The sequence below is a fragment of the Petaurus breviceps genome, unplaced genomic scaffold (genome assembly GCF_028583685.1).
Source record: "Petaurus breviceps papuanus isolate PSGF00001 unplaced genomic scaffold, PetGlider_PUasm1.0 90064, whole genome shotgun sequence".
Classification (NCBI taxonomy): Eukaryota; Metazoa; Chordata; class Mammalia; order Diprotodontia; family Petauridae; genus Petaurus; species Petaurus breviceps.
This window is the reverse complement of record NW_027187173.1, coordinates 505,212-514,733: the sequence shown is the minus strand read 5'-3', so window position 1 is coordinate 514,733 and position 9,522 is coordinate 505,212.

The window sequence follows — 9,522 nt, the reverse complement described above, 5'->3', positions numbered from 1 at the left end:
CAATAGCCAGGGCAAAATTCCTGGTCATTGGCAGTGGGTCAGACGTTGATTTTTCAAACCCTATTAGTGATAATAATTTATTTATGGCAATATGTTTTTTGGCTCTTTTTTGGCAGTTACTTCATTCAAAATAATGAGAAGTTCTAACTAAAAGAATATTTTATTTTGAATTTAAACAAAATATACCTTTCTAACATTAGTCCTCTTCTGTTAATGAAAAACAAACAAACCCAACACCCATTACAAAGACCATCTTAAATAATGAAAATAGAAATAGATAAGTAAAAGCTAGATAACTTTCATAAAGTGTGAAGCCTTAGAAGCAAAATGGAAATAGCCAAAGGAGCCAATAGTAGCTAATAAATAGGTAGTAGTCACTAAATAACAGACATTGGCCAAACTAAACCTTCTAAGCCATCTCTCTTCCAATTTTCCTTCTTTCTATTACTGTAAGCACCAGGTAACTAAGATTTGTAGCCTGGGACTCATCTTCTATTCCCACTTTCAGCATTATATTCAGTTTGTTGTTAAACTCTTTTGGTGATTTCTGGAATTCATTTCTTCCTCTTTATTACTATGCCTACCTTCGTATTTTGGACTCTTATAACTCACCCACTGCTAGTGATTCATGTGGTCAGCTTCCAGAAGGAATCTAGAAAAAATTGCTGAGGATTACAAAGTCTTAGGGGAAGAGACTAAAGATTTTTAGGCATCTAAGGAATATTTCCTTCAGTGTTACTGATTAAAGGGAATGGTTTCAGATGACAAAGGCAGATTTGAGAAGTGAACAACTGATTTAGAAGACAGTGTCTGAGAATGGATTTAGGATGTCTTAAAATATAAAAATTAAATGTTCCTGGCCAAGGATGGCATACCTAACAAAGACTGATAAAAATGTAATGTTCTGGATTTTTGTAAATCTAATAAAAAAAAAGTCTTTAAATGGAAAACAAGGGGGAGGGAGAAACTGCATATATGTATACATACATATGAAATGTGTGTGTGTATATACATATTTATGTATATATGCATAGATATATGTATAGCCACCGAAGTAGATATTATAAAGAGTAGCTACTATATAAGAAAAATAACCATAGAGATATCAATAACCCAGGAGACAAAATCTAACAAAGGAGATTTTTAATAAAATGATGACAGATATCTATATACAAATGTACAAAGTATGAGTAACTAACAAGGTAAACTAGAAATAATACAATGAAAATGTAAATTTGATCTCATAGGTATCACTGAGACTTTGTGGGATAGGACCCATAATTGTCATAGGACTCTGGAAGGTTATACTTCATTGAAAAGAAACAGGATATGTAAGGAGGAGAGAGAAGGAGCATTGCATATTAAGACAATATATTCATTTGAAGAAATCTAGAAGCTGGGCATGGGGTGGAAATGTGCAGAGTGTTTTTGGGAGGAGAGAAACAGAAATGATATTGTCATAAGACTATATAACAGACCACTGAGAAAGAAAAGGAAAATAGATAACACGGGCCATTCCCCATGCTTGCCCTACATCTCTCTCTTATCTCTACTTCTTAGAATCTATAGCTTCCTTCAAGGTTCGTCTCATGAGTCATTTCCTATAGGCAGCCTTTCCAAATCCTCCTATTTATGAGGGTTCTCTCCTTTCTACTCAAATCATCATGTTGTATTTATCTACTTATGTATTGCATCCCCCCAGAAAGATGTAAGATGTTTTTTGTTTCATCTTTGTGGTTTGGATTGGCAAAGGGATTACAATCCTAACACAGAGATATGATATAATAGTGATCAGGGAACTCAATTATTTGGATATGTTAGATTCACTCTGTCAAAAGTAGAAACCCTAATAATTTCTTGAATTTCTTAAATCCTTCTTTAAAATATGGCAGAACAGGGGCAGGTAGGTGGCACAGTGAATAGAGCACCGACCCTGGAGTCAGGAGGACCTGAGTTCAAATCTGGCCTCAGACACTTAACACGCACACACACACACACACACACACACACACACACACACAAAACAGCTGTGTGACCTTGGGCAAGTCACTTAACCCAATTGCCCTACCTTCCCCCTTCCAAAAAAAAGCAAATAAATAAAATATAGCAGAACCAATGAAAAGAATTGCCCTTCTGTATCTGAATCTCACCAGTAAGAAGTAACTGGTAACTGAAATAGAAATGATGTCAACTATGGGCAGAAATGATTACTACATAGTAGAATTTGTGTTAGAGGTAGAAAACTAGGTCTAGTTTGACACAAACCCTTGATTTTTTTGGAAAAAATATTTCAAAAAGTTCAGAAAAAAGATAGATAGTATCCCATGGCTTAAAGTTATATATAGGAATCAACTCAGGAGGGATGGGAAGTTTTCAAGAATTAAATTCAAAAGACAGAAACAATTCTGATGAGGAAAAAGGAGAGTGACCTTTATGTGTGGATGCCTAGGAAACTTATTCACCACTTGCTAGAGACTTTCCCTTTAAGATTGGTCTATTTGCTCTATAGGCAGCTAGGTATCACTGTGGATAGAGCACTGGACCTGGAGTTAGAAAGACATGAGTTCAAATCCAGCCCAACACTTACTAGCTATGTGATTTTTAGAAAAAAAAAATCATTTAACTGCTGTCTTCTGCAGTTTCCTTATCTATAAAATGGGGGGAAATAATAGCATCTACCTCCTATGGTGGTTGTAAGGATAAAAGGAGATAACATGTGTAAAGTGTTTTGCAAATCTTAAAAGTACTATATAAATGTCATGTATTTTTATGTATATACCTAATTATTTACATTGACCTCTCCACTAGAATATCCGCTTTAAAGGCAGGGACTGTTTTTGCCTTTCTTAATATCTCCAACATTTGGTATAATGCCTGGTACATAGTAAGTGCCTCACAAATGCTTGTGATTAATCTCCTGAAAGTCTCCAAAGATTCTTCCTGCATTTACCCAGCTCCTTTGATTTAGCTGCTTTTCTTTACCCCATTCATTCAAACTACAAGAACCTCTTTATTCTCAAATGGTCACCATTTTTAAGTCTAGCTCTTAGGAACTTTTTCAATATCACTTCAGAGTCAATCACTACTGCCTTGCCATTTCCTAAGATTACTCTATTTCCTCATGAATGATTACGGTCACAGCTAACCTGGATGTTCCTCACAATGGTTTGTTCTGAGTGTAGCCATGCAGTAGAGTAATCAGCACAGTGTACTAGTTGCAAGGTCTTAAATTGAACAGGATCTCATATTGGACTTCTTTTTGGGGAGAGGGTAGCTTTTTAGAAAAGGGCTGAGAAATGCACAAAAGGCATTAGAACTTAGTAGAAAGAGCGTTGGACTTGTCTGGAGTCTGGACTCCTGGGTTTGATTCCTGCTTCATATATCTACTAGCTATATGACCGCAGGCAAGTCATGTAAACTGCTACATTCTCCCAGAGTGGTTGTATGTAGCAGCAACCACACAAACCATACCCAGGATGGCTGCTAGCACAGATTCTTAGATCTGCTTTACTAGGAAAGATTTAAGGGGTCAGCAATATTTTTAAATTACATTACTAGTTCAGGGGAAAAGTCAGAAACCTGAACTTCAGAAAAAATATAAACAGAGAAAACACAAGCAGAGAAATAAAGACCAACAGACAGGGCTCTGACTGCCTGAATCAACTATACACTTGACATACATCCCTGGATCAAGAGAGCCTTTACAACTAAGTTGTCGGGGAGTTCTGAATATATGACCACTCAGAATCTTGACCAGGAAATCACAAGATCCTTCTCATAAGTGAGCCTCCAAAACAAAATACCAACTCAGAGTATATACTTCTCAGGAGCCAGAAGGCATCGCAACCCTCTTGACTCAGTACCTAATTAGAAATTAGCAAATGTGTGAAAGCATCCCTATAAGCAAGACTCCCCTAGGCGAGCTTCCCTTAATGGGCTCCACTTGAGGTCTATTAATGGGCAGGGAAGACATTACATTTTATAACTAAAGTTTTACAAAACTTAGAGTGCTACGTAAATGTATTATTATAGTCAGAATGGACAGGAAAGGGTCCTTTTCTATACTTCTACTCCCACCCCAATTCAATCAATCAAGGTTTTGCTGTCTCCTATGATAATAATAAGACATTTATATGTTAATTTTTTTGGTACCAGAGCCATAATTTTACTTGGGGTAAGGAATTCCTTTTGCCTCTGGGACAAGAGCACACATATATCATCCAGGAAATAACAATATGAACTTTTCTTTAAAATCTATAAAAATGGATTCCAAAAAAGAAGTGATATAACACTTACCTTCTCTCAGTAGAGAAGAGTAGTCTGATGCTATGACTATGGATGACACGTGGTATGTATGGAAAGATATGGTTACTATATTGCTTAGTATTGCTTGACTTTTTCTTTAGTATAAGGGAGCATTTGAGGGGGATGAGTAAAATGTATCAGGAAATGATTGTGATATAAAAAATGTCAATAAAAATGTTTTGAAATAATACAAAGTAACAGGGACACTTTTTTTTTTTGTAATTTGATCTCATGCAGTTGGGACCATAGATAGTTGGAAGAGTCCTTAGAGATCATCTAGTCTAAGTTCCTTGTTCTATAAATAAGGAACCTGAGACTTGTCAAAGGTTACATAAGTGGTAATGAGTAGATAGGTGAGGATTTGGATTTTTGTCCTCTGACTTCAAATCTAGGTTCTTTTCCAGTGCATCAAGATGCAGAAGGTCACATGGTTCATAAGAAAACGCTGGCCCTGTCAGATGGAGCCCCATTCATGCTCTTAGCTAGTCACCCTGAGATATATTAAACTTTTAAAGTATCCTCAATGTGCTGTCACAGATTTCTGTCGCAGTCAAGCATTAGGTGTGCTGGGGATGCTGGTTAAAAATAGCCCAAACTGTACAGCATGGGATATATTCTTTCTCCCCTGGCATACATACATAATTCATATTAACATAACTGGGAATTATATCCCTGTGTCATAGAGAAAGGGATTTGTGTGAATCTCTTCCAATAGCAAATAGATTCCTCCCTAAAAAATAAGGAGGAACATGTCTCCATTTATTAGGATGACTATTGGCCCCTTATTTGCACCAATGTCTCTTAACTCCGTGATTCATCTGTCAGCAGGCTCCTGAAGGAAGTGTGGAAAATTAAGAGGTTAACGTCTCCCTATAGAGTATTACTATGTTAATCACTCTGCAAACAGTAATGGCCATGTAGGGGTGGCGGAGGATGAAGCTGGAGGACATGTTTTAAAATATGCAGGCCTCCTTTTTTGTCCTGCTTTGTGCCTGGATCTCCTCAGAGGGACCAGCAGTAGGAAGAGAAATGGAGTCTTTGTGAACAAGTCTTCACGTCATTGTGCTTTCTAATCTGGAGCAGTTAGAGGTTTCTGTGGGACTTTTCTTGCTGTGCTTTAGAATGAGTCAGTTAATTCAGTTTACGTAGGTAAGCCAGCAGGCAACTCACTTCTGTGGCCCCTGTTTAATTCTGGAGAAGAGCATAATGAGTTGCACTGTTTAGAATTCACTTCACCATCATAGGGAGTATGTCATTACTAAGAATTATTTGGATATGAGAGTAGAGTAGCATGTATAGGTGATATGGCTGTGTCAGCTTTAGGGAAAAGCAATTAACAAATTGAGTGCATGAGCTAATCAAATAAAGTAGAATGGAATCTCAATTTTCCAAAATAAAATTGTACCTTACATCAAAATTAGAGGCCTTTCTTATTCACTCTCTATACTCCCCTTCAATCCTGTGTAAGTCAGTGAGTACCAGGGAATGGGGGAGGTGTCACTACTTATAGATTTATAGTATAACCTTCTTGTAAACCTAGGGTGAAAAAATTCCAAGAGTCAAATGGGTGGGCTTAATCGATAATAAGTTCCTTGAGCATGGAGATTTTCTGGATGACTACTTATTAGGGGCAAAGGGGATTCCTACTTCAAGGATAATTTGTACTTGATAAGATCTGAGTCTCTAATTCTGAGATTCTATAGTACTATGAACAGAAAAATTTCAAAACCTAAATGAATGTCATTATAGGTGGTTGCCTAGATTTGTAGAGTGAGCGTGAATAGGGGAGCATTGGCAAAGTATGGAGGAAGCTGATAGGTAATGCGTCAGCCACTCCATAGCTGCTCTGTGTTTGGATCTGCTCAATGATGGCTTCCAGTGGTGCCCAGGTCACAGCTGGGGGTCCCTTGGAGCGCACTCTCTGCCTCAGCAGTAGGTCTGGGCTCTTGCTGTGTAATATATTTCCTACATTGTGTATCAGTAGCTAGGTCTTTGTAGAGATATGTCTCTAGTTTCAGCAGTGTGCCAACCTTTGGGCTCACAAACACTGTGGTTGCCACTCTCGGAGGAAGTAAAGAGGCTCTCGTGATTCTACATAGGAATGTCTGTCAGTGAGATTGTCTGCTCTTCATGCAATGGCCTGGTTACAGCGTAGCAGAGAAATAACCTTTGAAGTGTGGATCCCAACAACAGAGGGAAGGCAATAAACATTTATATAGTGCCCACTATGTGCTGAGCACTGTGATTTCATTGGTATCAGGAACTTCCTCCACCAAAGCCTGTCGTCCCCTTCTCTGCAACTTACAATCTTAGAGCTCCTTAGACATCGCATAGCTAGTATTTGTGGGAGCTGAAGCCTCTTTCTGGCTTCAAGGTGGCCTCTATTATTGACCATAATAAGATGATAAAAGTGATTGACACTTTCAGTGATAAATGAATTGATCTGAATGTGGGTAAGCATGAGAGGGAGTGTAGTTTGGTAGTGAGAGACTTGACCTTGGAGCCAGGAAGACCTGTTTTCAAATGCCCCACCCTGTCACATACTGGCTATGTGGCCTTGGGTAAACCAGTAATGTCTCAATGATCCTGACAATTCTGACAGTAAGTTTCAAGAAATTTCTTAGTTTGTATTGGATGAGAGATCTTCCGACACTGGCATATGTGTAAAGATTCTGTAGTAGGACTGTGACCTCTTCAGTATGAGCCATTGAGTATAGCCATGGTATTTGGGCTCTAGACTTCTCCAACTCTTCTCTAGGCCAGCTAGCTCTCCCTATCATGCACCCATTCTGGCAGGTCAGGGGTTTTCCCAGAGGAAGTTGCCATGATGTAACAACTCATTCCATGGGTCCTAGGAGTAACAATGATGTGGGTGGTTTAGGCCTGATGCTGGCACCTTGTTAGTTCCAGTGTAATTGTTATGAAGTGAGGCACTTTTAAGTCATTGGATAATTTTTTAAAAAGGTTTAGTTAGGTCTCATATAGCAAAAATATAACAAAAATTCAGTGACACTTGGCTTCTATGGATGTGGATCTCCTCATCACCATATGAAAATGTATCTGGTCATCAGGATGTACTGAGTCATGATCTTCAGACATCCCTGAAGTTGGAAGATCCCCTATCTCATGTGGATGGGATCTTTTATACCCCCAGGTGACTAAGAAGCTATGTCAACTCAATCAACCAGAGGTCACCAGGAAGCTACATCAAGGGAATCACAGCTTGAGCCTTGTTGTACCTGGGCTAATGAAGTCCCAATTTTGTTGTGTTTTGCTAATTTATGCTATGGGGTGGTAGGGAAGAATCGGAAAGACTGGTAGATATTGGTCCTATCACAATGAAGAAATATATATATATATATATATATATATATGCACACACATACATATATACATAAAATGTATTGTGTATGTATATATGGTACATATCTGTGTATATGTGTATGTATATATCTATATGTATCTCTATATACATCTGTCTATATATACACACATATATACATATATACACTTCTTATAACTATAGCTCTTGGGTTCCAACTTGTATATTATCCCTTTAAACAAATTAGCCAAGGCAATACTATTAACTCTCTCTTTTTTTTAAAGCAATCAGGGTTAAGTAACTTGCTCAAGGTTACACCTTGTTATTTCTGGTTAGACCAGTTATTTCTGGGTGTGGTGCTGAGTATCTGAGCCCGGATTTGATCCAGGTCATCCCGACACTGGAGCCGGTGCTCTTACTCGCTGAGCCACCTGGCCGACCCTAAGCAATTGGGCTTAAGTAACTTGCTCAAGGTTACACGGCCAGGTGTTTCTGGGTGGGTGCTAAGTGTCTGAGCCTGGGATTTGATCTCCAGGTCGTCCTGACACTGGAGCCGGTGCTCTTACTTGCTGTGCTACCTGGCCACCTGATACTATTAACTCTTAATCATGAAACATGTATTCCACAAAATGAAAAACAAGATTAACTATAACATTACAGTCTACCAATGAATGTGGATCACATTCTCCCACCAATGCACCCAATATTGTAGGCAATAGTGGGTATAAGCTTATAGAAACCTAGTAGGGTCTAAGGGGAAAGTGAGACACATGGAAGAAACTCTTGATACTTTGAGCAATTCTGTATCAAAAGTCACCTGCTGAGTAGGGCCTCTTCTTTGTTAGCTGATCTACTCAAACTACTCCTTGTTTTAGCTTTAAGGAAGTATTTTATGCTCTTTTAGCAAAAACAGTTCCTGTAAGCTCTAAGATCTGCAGAGCTATTTAGAAATAGTCAGGACTGTGTTCTTGGCTGGGCTGTGAAGGGCTTTCCTTCTCTCAAGCCCAGGGTAGTAGTGAAAGGACAAGTCTGACAAAACTCTCCTTGCCCCAGCCAGCTCTATTTTGCAGCAACAGATACTTCCCCTCAAATCAGCTCCCAACAGCAATGCTTTTCCTTCCTTCAACTCCCAGCAGCAATGATTTTTCTCTAATCAGTTAAGTTCTCTGTAGCAAATACAAGGCCTGGCTTCTTCCAGTAATCTTAGTAGAATGGCAGTGCAGGCTTTAAGCTCTTCTAACTCTCAGTTTGTCTGCTTTTCTATGAATAGGAGCTCCTTTCAAGCATCAGGAGTCTAAATTCTGAGCCCTTCACTGAGCTTGAACTCAACAGAGATTGACTTTCATGAAGCAATAGGGGATTTGAGGTTCATTAAAACCCTTAAATCATGGACAGAGTATCACAACAGTGGTTAGTTTCCATTATTTACTAGTACAAGCATACCTTGTTTTATTGTACTTTATTTCCCTTAGAAGATATTTCAGAGCTTTGTTTGTTTCACAAAAATGAAGGTTTGTGGCAACCTGGCATCAAGCAAGTCTAATGGCGCCATTTTTCTAAGAGCATGTGCTCACACAATGTCTCTGTGTCACAATTCTCTCAATATTTCACACTTTTTCATTATTATTATATCTGTTATGGTGATCTGTGATCATTGGCTTTTGAAGTTGCTATTGTAATTGTTTTGGGGCACCGCAAAACACACCCATTAAGATGGTGAACTTAGTTGCTAAATGTTGTGTGACTACTCTACCAAGTGGTGTTCCTCATTCATCTCTCTCCCTCTCCTTGGGCCTCCCTATTCCCTGAGACACAACAATATTGAACACAGTCCCACAGTGGCTTCTACATGTTCAAGTGAAAGTATGAGTCTATCCATGCTGCAAACTTCATTG